Source organism: Miniopterus natalensis, chromosome 13 (assembly GCF_054644295.1).
Source record: "Miniopterus natalensis isolate mMinNat1 chromosome 13, mMinNat1.hap1, whole genome shotgun sequence".
Lineage (NCBI taxonomy): Eukaryota > Metazoa > Chordata > Mammalia > Chiroptera > Miniopteridae > Miniopterus > Miniopterus natalensis.
The window spans coordinates 36,030,444-36,048,448 of NC_142093.1; the positions used below are offsets into that span (position 1 = coordinate 36,030,444).

The 18,005-nt window shown below is 43.2% G+C and overlaps 1 pseudogene; it reads right to left on the reverse strand.

The window, feature by feature from the left end:
* Positions 1-17,142: 17,142 nt before the first annotated feature.
* On the reverse strand, positions 17,143-17,620 carry LOC107545945 (ferritin light chain pseudogene; annotated as a pseudogene).
* Between the last annotated feature and the right edge of the window lie 385 nt (positions 17,621-18,005).

An 18,005-nucleotide genomic window follows, 5' to 3' on the forward strand; every position in this document is an offset into this window, starting at 1 on the left:
GAAACTGCTTTCTCCCCCTTCAACAAGCCCAAGTGTAAAACTGTTAGCCTGTCTTGTTTAATATATTTATAAGGCATTATAGGTTTATCAATCAATCAAGTACAAGTATTTATTATTTACTCTACATTCAAAATTGTGCTAGACGTAGTAGGTACATACTACAGAAGCATAAGTCTTTTTTTTTTTTTTTTTTTTATCTCTTGGGACTTACATTCCAGTTGAGACAAAATAAAATAAAACTCACATAAAACAACAGCCCACTGTAAGTGACAGAATAGAATTAAGTTCTAAACTGCACAGCACAGACTGGGTATTATAGGAGTTGTCAGAAAGAGTATCTCTGTTACGATGTGAAACATACCACATGAATTAAAAAATGGAAATATTTCTGTTGCCGCATAGGTGAATTTTGAGTTAGAGTTTGAAATCTATATTTTTTTCTGAAAACTTGCAGGATCGTTCTTACAACAGGCCTGGTCCTAGTGTTTGTGGAGCCTGGGGCTAGAGCACAAGTGCTCCCACCTCCCACCCCCACCCCCACCCCAACCTGATGCCTGTCCTCAACTCTTCCCGCCCCTGGCTCCATCCTGGACAGGTAAAGCCTCACATGCATGAATGCGGAACCCCAGCATGCAATCCAAACTCAGTCCACAACCACACCCCACAAAACAGCCAGCCCTGGCACCCCTGAATGAGCAAGGAGCACACCAGCAGCCTGGGTAGCCCTGGGGAAGAAGATGAAAGTGATATTCAGGAAGAAGCCTGGTCCTTGCAAGCCTTGGGACAGCCTCAGGGAATTCAAGGCCCTTGGGGCCTGAGATGCACCTGAGCAGAGACGGTACAGTGCAAGCCCAGTGGGTGCTCCACTGACTACACAGAATCCTCCCCTTGAAAGGAGGGAACCACTTGGACTGGGCCAAAGCCTGTCTCTAAAGCCTAGGACCCAAAGCCAGGGCCCAGATGCCCGAGTCTAAGGAGGGTGCTTAAAGTAGAGGGATTTCAACATAAAAGTCTTTCAAAATAGATATTCTTCATATTAAGAGTAATTCTATATTTCTTCACCTTCTTAAGTCACACATTTCCTTCTCTATTAAAGAAAATCTGTGCTTTGATTGGAGTTTCAAACTAAGACTATCATAAATTTTATTTTACTTAGATTACTTTAATTTACTTTATAGTATTTACCCATGTAAAATTTCTACATGTACTTTGGTAGGAATTTTCAGATATATTATAATTTAAGAAAAAGGCTCAGACCTGGACAAGTAAAGTTTTCAAGTCAATTAATATCTTGAATGCAAAGTAAAGCTGAATAAAATATTTCTTCTACAAAGTGAATTCTTAATTCTCATCTATTTTTTAATGGAGTTAATCACCCTTAAATCAATTATTACGTTGCATTTAATATTTATGCATCAGACTTTCTGGATTTCTCAACAGGAGTCAGGCTTCTAATCTAGCAGCATTTCTTTAAAAGCATTTTTTCACCTGTAATTTCCCTTGAGGCATCCTGGCTCTCCCCTCCCTCTTGCTTCATCATTCTGAATTAGTGAGATTTTCCCGTCCCTGGTGAAACACCAGAAAGGTATCTAGCATACAGACATGGACTATGGAACCAAGAAAGTTACATTAGAAGCAAATTACAACATTTTTTTTTCTTGAGGGCTGCCTTGTGGCCCATCACAGCATGGCCAGCATTCACAACAGTTGGAAAGCAATTTAATTTATTTCTACAGCCTCTCGTGAAGGTACCATGGGGAGAGTGCAGTAATAACACAGAGCAAAACTTCTTCAAATGCACATTTTCTACTGGAAAATGGGAAAATGACTTGACCAGATACTCCAGCAAAGAGAATATAAGGATGGTAAGTAATATATGAAAAGTTGTTCCCTGTCATTAGCCAATGGAGAAACGCAGATTAGAGCTGCAAGGACGTAGACTACTACACACCCACTGAAACGGCTACAGGGAAAATGCTGATAGGAACAGGTGCTGCTGTGGATACAGAAGAACCAGTTCCTTCATACGTTGCTGGTAGGAGGGTAAGGTGGCAAAGTCACTCTGGAAAAAGCATGACAGCTTCTTATACAGTTAAACGTACACTTACTACATGACCCGACAATTGTACTTAGGCGTATTTTTCTTCAAGAAGTGAAAACTTGTGTTTATACAAAAGCTTGTTTGTGCATGTCCAAAGCAACTTTACTTATAATAGACAAAAACTAGGAACAACCCAGTTGTCCTTCCATGAGTGAGGAGACACACAGTTGTGCATCCATACAATGGAAAGCTACTCAACAATATAAAGGAATAAACTATTGATACATGCAACGGCTTAGATAAATCTCAAGGAAATTAGGCTGAGAGGAAAACCAGTCTCAAAGGGTTACATACAGTATGATTCCATCTATATAACATTCTTAAAGTGACAAAATTATAACAACGAAGACTAGATCAGATTGGGGTTGGAGGAGAGTATGCTTATCAAGGAGTAACTGGAGGGAGTTTCTCTGTGGTGCTAGAATAGTTCTATGTCTCCATGATGGTGGTTGATAAAGCTGTAAAATTTATTGCCGAGAAGAACATCCAACAGAGACCCGTGCAGAGCCTTTCCCGAAGGGCAGTCATGACTTGATTACTTGCATTTTTATCACGCATCTGCTTTTCAGTGTATTTATTGCACTTTGATCCTTAGTGCTGCCCTCTGGGGTTGCAAGGGTAATGTCAGTCTCCTGTTTATTCACAGAGGTAACCGCCACATGGGTGGTTATTACAGTGGGCAGATGGAGAAGTCTCTGGCTCCTAGATTTTTCAGCTGTTGCACCTCTCACTGTACCGCCTCTCAACAAGACCCCAGCCATAGAAGTCTGGGGGAAGATGAGCCCTGTTCAGAAGAGCATAGGAAAATAAGGATCCTGAGGCCCCTGGAATTGGCTCTTCCAACTGAACTCTCATAGTGTGACCAGAGGTCCTCAGACATTTAGAGGGAACTCTTGGGGTGGATTGTTCATTTTCTCAACATGAACTCTAGTCTTACCGCTTCTGCATATGCAAAACTTGTGACTCCTTCCTCAAGGGTAAGGACGTAAACTCTTGCCAGACTGCAAGTCACATAGTATTTTATCTCAATAGCGTCAACTCATGTGGTGTTATCCCTCCATTCCTGCTGTGTCTACCTTAAATTCCAAACAGAAAGCTATCCACAGAGCTGGTAGCCTCCAATAAAGGGTGCTTTCTCTTTGTCTATTTAAAGTACCCTTGTTATTTAAAAAATTATATTCTATTAATAACAGATGCCTGGGAGCTCACTTCTGTAATATACTGCAATTAACAATGCAAATGGGAGATGAAAATCTCATTATTTATCAGATAGACATGAGCAGGTGATTATGTATTTAGAGGTATAAAGTACATATTGGAAATGCACAGTGATAATTGTTCCAAAATGTCTTCTACTTCTGGGTCACAGGTAGAGTTTTAAGAGTTAAATATGAAAACTGTCTGTACCTCTTTTTTTCTCTAGTGTAGCCCTGTGCATAATATCATCACTTCTCAGTCCATCCAAGCTCAGTTTGAATAAGTTAAATTTTATAGCATCTTGTTTAAATTCAAGGCCAATTGAGAAAAAAAAAAGTGTTAGAAAGCCTATACGAATGATACATTTCTGTTTTTCCAAAATACGCACATAACTCAGGAAAATTAGACAGACCCATTTTATTAACCATTTTTTAAAATTCTATTTGAAAGGAAAGTACTCCTGGATGGAAAGCTTGTATATCAAATTTCAGACCTAAGTAAACTTTTATAGCTGAGCTGTAAAAATAGTCATTTATAATGCAAACACTGCCAAATCTTTAACTATAATCCTGCCAGTGGGTAACTACAATAATCCAACAATAATCATCACCATTATAACAAATCACCCGAAAGAGAGGCTGTTGCCTTCTCCAAGTGGGCAAACATTTTCTCCCAACAGAAAACCTAATGACACACAGACAGGTACCCTTTCTGCCCAGCACTGGCAAATTTGGGGAATAAATTAGTCAGGCAGACCACCCTGCCCCCATTCAATATCCTTTTGGCATCCAAGATGACCTAAAAATGCAATTTATCAAAGGTGAGTGTGTTACCCCCTAACTGAATTATCTTCCTCTTTGTCCCATAACACCATGAAGCTTTAACCCTGAAATGAGAAGCCCAGTGCACTTTTTAATGTTTACAAACGTTCTGTGTAAAGGAAGAGAAACTCTGAGACCCAGCTTAACTCAAACCAGAACCGAATCCTCTCCTGGCACCGCCGGGTTTCACCTGAGCCTGAAGGGGCTCCGGGGTGGGTCAGTCTTAAGGGGACAGCACCTCAGAGTGGCCCTGGCAGGCTCACCTGCCTCGAGCATCTTAGTACCTCAGCCAAATGAATAGCTTTATTAAGGAAAGGATGGAGTGAAAACAGACCTTTCCAGGTGATGGGCAGCCCAGGGACAAAAGCCATTAAAGGTCTTTGGGTGGCCACATTTCTCTCCCTATGCCACCAGCCTGGAATTGCTAACATGGTAAAGCAGCCCTAATTCACGCAAATGAGGAGGCTCCAGGGCATCCTTGTTGAATTCATTGCTGTTATAATCATGAATTAGAGACTGTTTCAAAGAAATACCTGTCTCTACTTCCAAGAATGCATAGATACTAGAACAAGTGTACTGTGGTATAACCATGTAGACATTCTAATGGAAATGTTTATAAATAAGAAACGGTAATGTGATTAAACATCGCTATTGTTTCGTATGTATTAAAGTAAGTTTAAAAGTTCTTGAAAGTAGCTTTTTCCTTCCTTAAATGACTAATAAAAATTTTGAACTAGTAAATATTCTTTACAGGATTTATTTTTTAACATTTTAAAAATTTCTCAATTATTGGAATGTGAATTCATAGCATTTCACTTTTGATATCATCATATGTTCGACTAGAGAGAAATAACTATTTTCTTATATTTATTGTTGGGGAACATTTATGTCTTATTCCTCATGCTTTTGGGTGAAGAATTTTCCACAATTAGAGTTGCTTTCTTAGCGTGTCTCTCTTTCTCAGATTGTGGAGTTGGGGAGAAGAAACTAAGCAGGAATGGCCAGCGCTTGGCAGTTCTCTCTTGAGGAGCTACTACTCTGCTGAGTGTGGACTTCTCATGCCCTGCTCTGGACTTCTTATGGCCTGCAGGACACCCACAGCCTGGGTTCCCTTCCTCCGGGACCCAGAGAGCATATATGACTCTAGTACAGAGGTAATATGTACCCCATGGACCTAAGTCTCATTCTCAAAGCCGGTACTTTGATTCCCATCTGTCTGACTTTTGTATTTCTCTTTCAATTGGTGCTAAACTGGAACAGAAACAAAAAACGGGCGGGGGGGGATCATTTTTTACCTCTTCCAACCATAATATAGATCAAGTGCTATGCAGGCTGTAGGTGAAGGGAAAGCCCACTGTGTGTCCATTCTCCAGTAAGGAAACCTTTCAAGAAAGGTGTTATGATATGTGAGGTGCTGCTTCTTATACAACAAGAAATAAATCATAACCCCATGGCAATTTACAGATCCAGGCATTGTGTAGCCTGGGGAAATATGGAGGAGAGCTATCAGGTTCAAGTGCTAAATTGATGTGGTAACGTCCTTGTAGACTTCATGTAAATGTGGATTCCATAGAAGACCTGGGTTCTGGTTTTGCCTCACCCACCACTCACACCTCCTATTGTCCCCCAAGAGTGCTAACCCAGGCCTCAGGCTCCTCAGCAGCTGTGTTCCCGAGGGTGTAATCTCTTTTCCTCAGAACACTGAGATGGAAGTGTATTGTTTAAACATTTCTTGAAGATACACCCTATTCCATCCCTGGCCATTGGCAAAAGTAACTAAACACACAGGGGTTCTTGAACCTCCGTGTAATCTAAAATGTTTAGTTACCGCTCCTGGGCCTATCAGCTCTTGGCAGGCAAATGTGAACAAAAAGACAAGCCATGCTGTTCACTTGAAAATCAAGTGAGTTAAGAGCCCAATTTTAGAAGAAGCCACAAAATAAGGAAAATTTGCTGTCATTGAGACCAAGGTGTGTTCAAACCAACAAAACATAACCGATGTTATAGAAGGGGGTGTTTTCAAAGACTGTAAAAATTGTCAAACTTGAATAATGCGTCTTACAGAGAAATGATGCAACAGAAGACAATGTGAGTCCTGGAAATGTCAGCATGGTACCGAGACATGGCAATCTCTAGGAGACTTGCTGTTGTTTTCCCAGGGTAGATATTTCTAAAAGAGCTTTGCTGAGCAAGGTCCTCTTGATCTCAAATATTTCTCTGAGTGTTTTAGAATCTTAGCTTTCCTGGTGTGCAATTTGGAACTCAGAAATCTTCTAAAAACTGCTATTCACTTCATTTCCCCGATGTGTAAGGAGAGTCCCAGCCATGAAGGAGGCAGCGACAGTGCAGGAACTCTGGTTAGTGGCTTGTCTCAGAAGAGCCTCTGGCCAGGAGTCGCTACAGGATGTGCGGGGCCCAGTGTGAGATGAATACGTGGGGCCCTTGTTCAAAAATTAAGAATTTCAAGTTGGCAACAACAGTGTGTTAACCAAGTGTGGGGCCTTTTGACTGCTCAGACCACATGCCCTTGAAACTAGCCCAGCTTTTGGAGCCTTTGCTGGGATGGACCACCATATGGCCTGGGGAGGGTCTCCTTCCTTTTCTTTTGCAAAGATCCCAAAGCATTTTGCATTCACGACCACCCATCAGCAATTCTTCGGACACTCTCGCACCCACCCAGCTAGAAGGCAAGCACTGTCTTAGCTCTTGCCGGTTGGTAAACTGAAACACTCAGAGTAAGTAACTTCCCTGACGCTAGGTCCTTCAGCTGCAGGTGGGGAAGCCCTGAAGTGAGTGTCACAGTTCTCAGCTGCCACCAAGGCTACCTGCAGCCGTGTCCTTCTGTTGAGTAAACCCTGGCACTTACTGACAGCACTGAAATCCATGCCCCCAGTGCCAATTCAGTTCTGCTTCATCTTTGGCACCAGTTTTTAACTAGAAGCCATATCATCACGTGCTGATACTATCAAAGGAAAACCTGGAGACGGAGCTATATGACTTCCCGTTACACAGTGGGATACATCAGTGACCCTGTGAAATATTCTTTGTTGCACCCTGGACTTGACATCACTGATAGTAAGAAAAGCATCCGTTCCAGAAACCAGGTGTGCCCTTCAAGAGCTTGAGCTAGGGATTATCATGGCTGTAATTTCTCTTTTCTTGAGGTATTTCTATTTCTCTAACTTGGTTTTCCTTCCCATTTACACACACACTCCCCCCCCCCCCCCCCCCACACACACACACACGACCTGGCTTGGCTCAGAGCAAGCAGCTAAGCAGAAAACATGACTTGGTGTTTAGCCAGTGGCTTTTCTCTCTTTGTCCCTCGTTGTTAACAAACATGTTTAAACTACCTACCAGCCTTAAATTAAGGATAAGGAAAGCACTGATTTAGGAATAAGTCATTCTAACCTTGTTCATGTTGAATCCCCCTCTTCATGACAATGGTACAGTTTTCCTGCCCCAAAAGCAATTCGGAAGTCTCGGTGCCACAGGGGTATGAGGTTTGTTACACAAATGCCCACTTGTAAACCAAAGAGGGCTGTGAAGATACATGCGCCCTCCCACAGATGTGTATTTCTAAGTGCATCACTGGTCACCAATGATGATTAGCAATGGGGACATCTCTTTATTTTTTGTGCAATTGAAATTTTACACAATAAAAATTAAATTTAAAAAGAAAGGAATTAAACTGACAAAATGAAATTCATCAATGCTGCTTTTGAACCTCAGATAGAAATACTTCATCAAGACATAGACGAAAAAATGAGGGTAGATAAAGCCTGTAGTTCCCCCAGGTAGCTCAGAAGTGCCGCATCTGTTTTTATTTTGCTTGTGATCAAGTGACACGCCACCATGGGGGCAGATGGCCCACCTTTCCTCACCAGACCACACCTTCCCTTGACATGGGCCAGCATTTACAAGGTAAGAAGAATTCTGCTTATTTATTCATCATAGAGAACAGCATCCTAAGACCATCTTGGCAGAAGAGAAGAAAACTATTACAATTTTGAGCTCCACTGCTCCAGGCCCTAAGTGAGGACCCTGGCCCGCACCTACCTAGGCCGGTGACAGGGTCAGGGACAGGCGTACGTCCTGCTTGGAGCTGGGAGGCTGGGGACGAGCTGTTTGTCCCACAGCTCAAATTTAGACTTTAGCTCTTATCTTCAAATGAACTTAAACATACGGTCATTTTGTTTCTGTGTGTTTCACAATGATTAAGTTGTTAAACATAAATATTTCAAGTACGCCACAGTTTTTAATCCCTGTTTTGGCCTTGCTTGCTTTGTTTTTATCCATCACTTCATTTTCATTTATTTTTTCCATCACCTTTTATCCCCCCTGCCCTCTTCCACCCTCACCCATCCCCATCACCCTGAGCACGTTGCTGTTTAATATACCGGGGTCCCTAAGAGAAACAAACAAACAAACACAACAGAGAAGGGGCGCGGCCCGGCGGCTCTCAGCCCCCAGAGGCCCTGCCCAGAGAAAGCGGAGCCGATTTTCTCCGTAAATAGGGGTCACTAACATTTTCTTCTTTTTGTCTCTCCCGCCTCCTCCTGCGCTTTGTCATGTTTTCCTAGAGCTGCAAGCCTCTTTCGAAATGCGTAGCAGGGAAGTATGTGAAGCAACCAGTGAGGGCCACGTTATAGTTTAAAAAGAAAGAAAAAGAAAACCTGTTTCGGGAAAACTGAGTAATGCCGGGAAAAATAATTTTCAGATTCCAGGGAAGAGCAAAGGAGACCTTAATAGCTTTAATATTTCCCAAATGTGACAACACAGAAAGCTTGAGGAGGAGGGGACCTCCCTAACTGAACTTAAACAATGTCTAGGACATGTTTGTTTGCCAGCCGCCCTCCAGCCCTGTCCTCTGGGTGCAGCTCGTACGGTGACAGCTGCCGTCTTTTATGGCCCTGCCTCCACTTCCTTCCTCTGCCCATAGCCTGATTCCACCCTTCCCAGGTCTCCCCTAGCCTTCCTGGTAGCATCAGCGAGCAAAATTAATCATTTAAAAATCCAATTTCCAATTACCACAGGGCTGAGAAAGAATGTAAAAGTTCACACAGTACAAAATAAATCACACTTAATTTGGGGTTTTAATCGTTTATTTTTTCCTGCCATTTCAACAGCTGTTTCATCAATGGCCAGTGTTGTTGGGAGAAATGGTCAGGAATCCAAGGGCGTCCCATTACTTCTAAAGCTCTAGTTGAGCTGCTTTGCAAATCCCTGCAAAGGGATGCAAATGGTTTATTATCAATCCCAGGGGCCCCATTTCTGGGACTGCATCCTGAAATGTTCTGTTCATCCTCCAGTGGAGGAGTCAATGAGATGGGAAGTGGCTCAGGAAAAGGCAGCTAGAAGAGCCGATGGAGGTGGCACACCCTCTCCTTCCTCCAGAGTGAGCCGTTAAGTCAGGGGTCACTCTAGAGGCGCCAAACCCACCCCCCAGCTTTTGGAGAGCAATACTCAGCTCTCCAGCACAGGCCCTGGGAATCAGACAGAAACTCTGAAACCCAAAGGGACTCCAAGCACCCGATTTGGGTTTCTTGGGTCTTCCCTATAATGATAAAATGATAAACTTTTATAAAGATAAACTCAAAGACCTAGAACATGTTCCTATATTACTTTAATTGATTTGAAAAAAGTAAAACTGAAACTCAATTTATTTGGAATAAAGCAGGACGTACAGGGTGGTCAAAAGTAGTTTACAGCTGTGAGTACACAAAACAGAGTCGATTCTTGTATTATTATTTATTAATTATTGTATTATTTATTTGTATTATGTAAACCAACTTTTGCCCATCCCTATATACATAAACTGGCCTCAGACACCCTGAAATCTTGACCAAAGCTAAAGTCAAGGAAGAATTTGAATAATTGACACTGAGTTAAAAAATAATAATAATGAAAAATCACCCTCCTTTACTGCTGAGTTTGGTCCTCATTAGAGATTAGTAGTTTAGTGAGTTGATGTGGAAATGTTCCTTATTATCACAGTTTTATTGCCTACCTCAGTACATCTGTTCCGAAATTCATATAGAAATGGCCAGACATTTCAATAAACCAGCGTGTCTTGGAATTTTCATATAGTTCCCAATGCACTAAAATCTGGATGGAAAGCTGGTACTTTGAAATTTACAGTCGCACAGACTGAGCAACATCTGGATAGCTTTGCTCTGTTGCTTTCGCTGTTCCCTTAGATTTAGAAGCGAGCTGTGATTTGCGCGAAAGGCCAGAAACCTTGTGTGTGGCAGGTGTGAGTTCAGGCCGACAAAAACTTAATACTATGTTCAATTCACTTTGATACAGCTTTTTACAAAACACATGGAACACTGCTTCCGCCCTTTACTGAACGGTTTAACCATCCAGGAGGGGGGCAGAGCAAGGGGAAGGCATTTTCTCTTTGGCGGGAGGGAAAGACTGGGAAAAACACATATTTGTTATTCAAACTAGGGTCCTTGAATTAATTATCTCTCATCACATCCCTTGATAGTTTATACAGGCTGTGTGTGTGTGTGTGTGTGTGTGTGTGTGTGAGCGTGCGTACACAAGACCACTTTCTAACACGAGAAAAACATCTAGAATTTCCAACTAAAGGCCCCCCCTTACCAATCTGATCAGCCTCCACACTGAATCTTTAGTTCCCTTCTTAGCTGCCGTAGGAATGAGAGACAAAGGAAGAAGGGAAGAGAGAAAGGACACCCCCGGGAAGGAAAAGAGTGCCCCGGGAATGATGTGTGTGGGAAACGCAATTGTAGCTAAATACCGATGACAACGTCGCAGGCCCTCTGATTCTTTGTAATGCGCACCCCGCGAGCTGCTGGAGCCTCTCCCCTCAGGACGCGCCACCGTCAGGCCGCGGTGGCTCTGCGCGGGCCCTCGTTTTAGGTCTGAGGCAGGTAAAGTGCTGTTTTGCGAGAATAGGTTAGATCAATCTGAATTTTCGACCTGACCTTCCCCTCACCCCTAATAACTTCCTGGTTCCTTGGTCACAGAGTGATTTATGAGCAAGAACAAAGAATGATGTGTCTGTCCCAGCAGCGAGGGAAACTAGAAAACTTATTAAGGGGGGCAGGGAGTGGGGTCGGGCAGGAGGAAAGCAATGGGAAAGAGCCAAAGAGAAAATACCAGTTTCAGAATGAAGTACCTCAGTTTCCAGGCCGCTGTAATTACCTAGTCACTGAAGAAATAAAACGTGGAAATCCATTTTATAAAAAAATCAATGTTTTAAATAACGTGAAGAGCTCTCATAATTTTAAATCTCGCCACAGTGTCCGTGTTCAGAACCCTGATCACCTTGAAAGAGGAGGGGCTCCAATAATTCTAAATTGTTCTTCACTGAGAAGGCTCCTGCTTCACCCTCTCCAAATGGAAGCAATCTTGAAACAATTTTAAATAGCTCTCCCCCGACCCCTTGTCACTTCATGTCCCTCCTTTGTCCTCTCTCAACTTTTTAGACAATGACTTTCCCAACTTTAAACTGGAAAAGTTCTTAAATTTATAATTGCAAATCAACCCACAATAACAGTTGATTCTCTTGTTCCTTTCTCCAAAATAAGTAAACCTAATTCTCAGATTAATGGTGACCAAAGCGTACCGCTTTATTTAGAAAACCCTCCGAAGAATGTTTTTATTTAGTGCTTGCAAAAAAAAAATAATGTAAAATTAATGAATAAGGATTTTATTATTTCTAATCTACAGTTCCATAAAGAATACAATTTTATTTTGAATTCCAGTCTCATTTACAAAGACCTTCTATAATTAAAATGCCTCAATCTTTTTCAAATTAGAAAAGCAAATTGTTACATATCCTAAGTAGGTGCTTTTCTGTTTAATGACAGTCACTCACATGATTTATGATACACATTATTTTATATCAAAGTACAATGAAATAGGCATTACCAAAGGTAATCTCCATAATGTCTGGAAAGGGATCCGAAACCTCAGTGCAACAATGAACACAGTATTTAAAATGCAAAACCCAAAGACATTATTATGGTTTTGATTTCTTATGGCACAGCTTCGCCTGATCAGTTATATTACCAGCGCAGCACAAAGGGTGTTTGCGTCTGAATGCCGCTAAGATAACAGACGGGAAAAATGAAATATAAAGTCAATTTTCATGCAGAAATTGTTATCAAAGGGATGATAAAGTAAAACTGTATAATCACAAGAAAAAACAATTGATGATGAACAATTTAAAATAGACCGAGCTGACTCTGTCTGATTCCGGCTTTTAAACTCTTGTCCTATTAAAATGTGTAATAAAGTGTTAAGATAACGTATAGACAAATACAAGTGCAACGCTGTGTTGGTTGTTACTTAGACGCCGCCTTCTGAGATTGCTCTTTGCAAATGGACTCAGGCAGCCGCGTAAGTGGGCACATCGTGAATTGAGACGAGTTTTCATCAAGCTCAGACTTCTAACTTTAATGAAAAAGACATAATTGTGAGTTTCAAAACTCACCATTGCTTCAGGGTAGGATGGAATCAGCTGGCACCAAGAGAAGAAGAACCACACACACACACACACACACACACACACACACACACACGTCTTTAACACACGCAAGTGACAAGTCATCATGTTGGAGAGGATGTGACCCCCAAACTTTAACTTTCTGGAGTGAGATGTAAATAACACCCAAGCATACACTGCGTTGAAGGATTACCCATCAGAATAAAAGCCTCTCTCCCCGCCAGAATGTGGTTTTATCTTAAAGTTTGCAAGCAGAAATGTGGCTCTTCCTAATTCTTTTTAAGACATTTTGCTTGGGGCCTCAGAAATTAATCGGAGAACAGCAGGGAAGGGGTTTACTATTTAATGCTCTGGGTTGTAATTTTTTAATTAGCCATTAGGAAGATGAAGGCAGGTTCAGACAGGGAGGAAAAGAAAGGCTGGGAAGAAATATGGCTTTCTGCAAAAAGCCCACGGAGATTACAGGAAAGAGCCGGGTCTCCAGAGAGGTTCCCATCACAGGAGGAGCTCGCAGGCCACTTCCTCGCGTCCCTTGGGCAAATCTAAACCTAGTTGTTTGAAAGCTTGGGGTTTAACTGGATTTCCTAAAAGATGTCGTGTCTCAGGCTCAGGTTCTTACAGCTGAAAAAAAAAAAGGAAATGACTGGGAGGAGGGGAGGGGAGACAAAAATGCCGGGAGCGCAGATGCAACTGATCTCGGGGGCTTAGAGCCTCTGGGTGTGTTACACACACCTCCACGCTTTCGGGGGGTTAAAGGGAAGAAGGGGCACTGTACTTTGTGTACCAAGAAGCCTTGGCCTGTTTCTTATTTTCTAGTGACAAGACGGTAGGATAGTGGAGAAAGGCAGAGAGGTAAACACAGAAGATTCTGGAAGGTCAAAGGTGTGTGCCTCTGTAAATAACAAATCAGGTCAAACTAATTCAAAGGCAGACCAGCTGGAAATCCTGAATAAAGACATACTCCTGGGAGACGGGGCAGAGAAACTATGTTTTGCATAAAATGCAGGTCTTGAGACGATTTTAAGTAGTAAGAAACATGGCAAAAATATTGAAATGATAACAGAGGAGACTCAAATATTGTTAGCACTTGGGGTAACCAAAACTGTGAATCCACGAGTTTTCATTGTTCACACCTGCTCCTTCTATATGTCCCATGTCTGTCATGGCACCATTCATCTGCTCATGCATTCAGTCTCTCAAGGGTCACCTTCCCTTCCTCTTCTCAGTCTAATCAGACACTAGGTCTTGTCTAGTAAGTTCCAACATGCATCCCATGTCCCTCCTCCTCTCCCCACCTCCACTGCTGAGGTTCAGCCCTTCATTGTCTCTCTCCCGGACAATTGCTTTCGCTTTCCAGATGGTTCCCTTGCCTCCATTCACCTCCCACCACCCCTCAATCCATCATCTACATCTGATCCTCTTACCCCGTAGATCTGTGGTGAGACCCAGGGAACATGCATTTTATCTTTTTAACTTCTTCTTATGAAAATTTCTAAATATTCTCAAAGGTGGAAAACACAAGAAGTCCATTCATTCATGCTTATCCCTGTCTCCCGACTTCAACAACCAGCAACACTTCCCTATACCCACCCCCATTTTTAAAAAAAAAATATGTCTTTATTGATTTCAGAGAGGGGAAGGGAGAGAGAGAGAAAGAGATAGAAACATCAATGATGAGAGTCATTGATCGGCTGCCTCCTGCATGCCCCTGACTGGGGATCGAGCCCACAACCCAGGCATGTGCCCTGACTGGGAATCAAAGCTTGATCTCCTGGATCCCAGGTAAACCACTGTGCCACTCCGACAGGGCTCCACCCTCATTTTTCTTCAGAATCCCTACTCTCCCCTTTATTTCTGCTGAACTATTTTAAAATATATCTTTATTGGTTTCAGAGAGAGGAAAGGAGAGGGAGAGAGAGAGAGAGAAACATCAATGATGAGAGAGCCATTGATGGAGCCCACAACCCAGGCATGTGCCCTGACTGGGAATCGAACTTTGATCTCCTGGATCCTAGGTTAACCACTGTGCCACTCTGACCGGGCTCCACCCTCATTTTTCTTCAAAATCCCTACTCTCCCTTTTATTTCTGCTGAACTATTTTAGAGCAAATTTCAGACATTATATCATTTGATCCGTATGTACTTAAATTTTCATTACTGAAAAGAAAAATTACGGAGTTTCAAAATATTTTTTGCAGAACTACAAATGTAATGATAGTTCCATAACGTAATCAATACTCAAACACTATTTACATTTCCTGAATTACATTAAAAAAATTTTGCTTGTGTTTGGCTAGGGAAAAAAAGGTGCATTTAAAACTCTTACCAACGCCCTGGCCTGGTGGCTCAGTTGGTTGGAGTGTCCTCTTGTGCACCACAAGGTTGCAGGTTCCATTCCTGGTAAGGGCATTTACCTAGGTTGCAGGTTTAATCCCCAGTTGGAGCTCATACAGGAGGCAACTGCTCAATGCTTTTCTCTCCCTCCCTCTCTCTCTCTAAAAAGTCAATAAAAACATATCCTCCAGTGAGGATTAAAAAACCAAAAAATGAAACTCTTACCAAGTTTTCAGAAGATCAGCCAGGTATGAATTCTAATGACCAACAACCAAAACTGAAACTCACCAACAAGGTACCAAGGGGTCCTTGTGATCCGGACCCCACCTCTCCCTCCAGCCTCTTTTCTTAAGACATCTCCACCCAGCTTGCTCCCTGCACTTCGGCCATTCTCTTTGCCTCTCAATTCTCCAAAGGTTTCAGTGCTATTTCTCACTCCTTTGCTTCACTGTCCCCTCTGCCTGCAACATCCTTCCCCTTTTACTCCCCCTTTTTCTGCTCCCCTCAACAGAGGTGAATATACCTTATGCTCCACTCAGTGTTGATCTTTAAATAGTATAGCCCACCTCACATTGGCCAGCTGCCCCCAACAAATGTCGCTTTTTAATAGACTGAAGATCATAAGCTTTCGATGTAAAGTAGGCTGTTTATAAGTGACCGAGTGTGATCTGATTATGACACAGAAAGCTAGACTTGGAACGTAGTAACTTTTAGTTAGGGTGGCCATGAAATTCATGACCCAGTCTGATAGTTCAAAAGAATGGACACTTAATAATTAGAATATAAATGCCTGGGATTGACCCAGGCAAACAGCGTCCAATGGTCAGCCTATTCTTTAAGACACATGTTTTCAAAGGAGGAGTGGATTCTTTGTAACTGGGGAACCTCCCCTTCCAAGGCTTGGCCACCCTCAGTAAGAACCAGCAGCGCTCCCCGTTGGCTCCATAGAGAATGGCCCCAATGCCCATCTCTCTGGGGCAGCCTGGGGCAACAAGATAGGGCGCCTACCAAAATCCTGCCGTACCTACCAAAATCCACCACCAGAAATCCAGTCTTCCCCCAGAACGGACAAGAAGGGTCCAGTGTCCTGGGCCCTGCAGGGTGTTAGAAGCGTTCCATCCCCCTCCTCTGGAACAGCCGGATACGGCAAACTTTCGCTCCCCTCCTTTATTAGGGATCTCACTCTTCCTTCCTACTGCTTGTCTAGGGGACGTGAGATGGCAATAAATCCCTGTCTCTGGGTCAAGGCCGAAGTGAAAAAGGAACAGGATCCTTGATCCACCTCTGGAAGCAAAGATCAGTCTATAATCACGCAGCTCCCGTGATGACCCCCCCCCCCCGTAGCTCCCCTCCCACAGTGATAACCCTGGCACCTCCTTTGCCTCCTCACAGGGGGAGTACAGGGTGGGGTCTGTGAAGGCCGGACTATAGTGGCACGAAGACAAGGAGGTGGAGGGGCGACAGGCCAACCCTATGACTCGCCCTCCCTAGCCTTGCCCCTTCGTCTCCCCCTCCCCGTCATGGGCCCAGTCTTCGCTTCTCCATCGATAAATGCTCCAGGTAGTCTGAAGCCAGGTTTCCTTCTGAAGTGGGCCTGAGCCTCACCTAGATCCTCTCAGTCATTCAAAAATCTGCTACGATTATCTCTGCCTTTCTCTGTTGGCTCAAAGCCAAAAACCAAAAAGGTGAGGGGAGTAGTTTCGTTCCCTGATAGGCATAGATAAGATACACTTTACAATACTATCCAAAACGGATTCAAATAGTCTTCAGTTTGGTTTGAAGCCTGCTACCTGACAGCATATCTAAAAAGTAAATAAAATTTAAATATTATTTAAATAATATATATTATAAAATAAACATACATATTATATATAATATAAAATATATATTTAAATGTTATGTATATATTAGCTCAAAAGTAATGTATCACATTTACTAGCATAATATTGGCCTTCTGCTTGGGAAATATTTTGCTACTAAATAGAAGGAGAAACCATCTGAAGGCTTGGTCTATACTAAAGAAGTTGGTCCTTTTACTTTTTTTTGTTTTGTTACAAAAAGCTTTTTGGTTTCCATTTGGTCCAATGCATGGGAGAGGGCTTCAGGGTGGTTAAAAGAATGGCTGGTGGTTTTGGCGAGAGGCTCAGGAAAAAGCCAGACACCAGGGGGATGCAGAGGGGCCCCTCAAAGCTTCTGAGCTCCAAAGGCTCCTAGTTGTGCTTGAGGCTGAGCTGTTTGAAGAGATCCTCGCCCAGCCCAGCCTGGGGGCCGCCAGCCTGCGGAGGTGACCAGGTGGCCACCCATCTCTGGGATGAGTTTCACCTGCTCACCCAGGAAGTGAGGGGCTGCGTGGGTAGAACTCAGGGCCTGCAGGTCGGGTTCCTCTCCATGGCCATGCCGGCTTCCACGTCTCCCTGAGTTTTGTCCGTTCTTCTTGGGACAGCTTCAGCATATTCTGGAAGACAACACGGCCACTGAGCTCTGGTTTTGCATCTTTAAGAAACACTCAGGGCCTTTGCTCTTCTCTTCAGCCAGCTCTCGAAAGAAGTGGCTGAAGCCCTCCAGAGTCACATTGTCACAGTGGAAATAGAAGCCCAGAGAGAGGTATGTGTAGAAGGCCCGCAGGTGCAGGTTGGCCAAGCGGCTGACGGCAGCCTCCACCTTGCTGGAATAATTCTGATGCATTTGGGAGCTCCTGGTTGTTCGGCAACAAGGAGTTAAGGTAAAAAGCTGTGTTGGCTGGTCTCGGAGGCTGAGAATGGCTGAGGTGGTTCTGAAGGTGGTAGCTGGGAAAGACACTGGAGGGTGGTCAGAGGTGGAAGGAGGGGCATCTCTGGGTCTGTTTCATCCAAACACTGTTGGAGCAAGAGCCAGATCCAGGAGACATGGAAGGCACTGCCTGGTCCTTTTACTTTTGACAGGCAAGGCCATGACGTGCTCTGGCCAGGCATTCAGAGCACACGCAGCTGTGAGAGTCAAGTAAAGTCAGCTCTCTGGGGGGTGGGAGGAGAGAGAATGGTAAGTAGGGAAAGGAAAAAATATGCCTACTCCCCTACAAAGTCAGTTTGGGGAT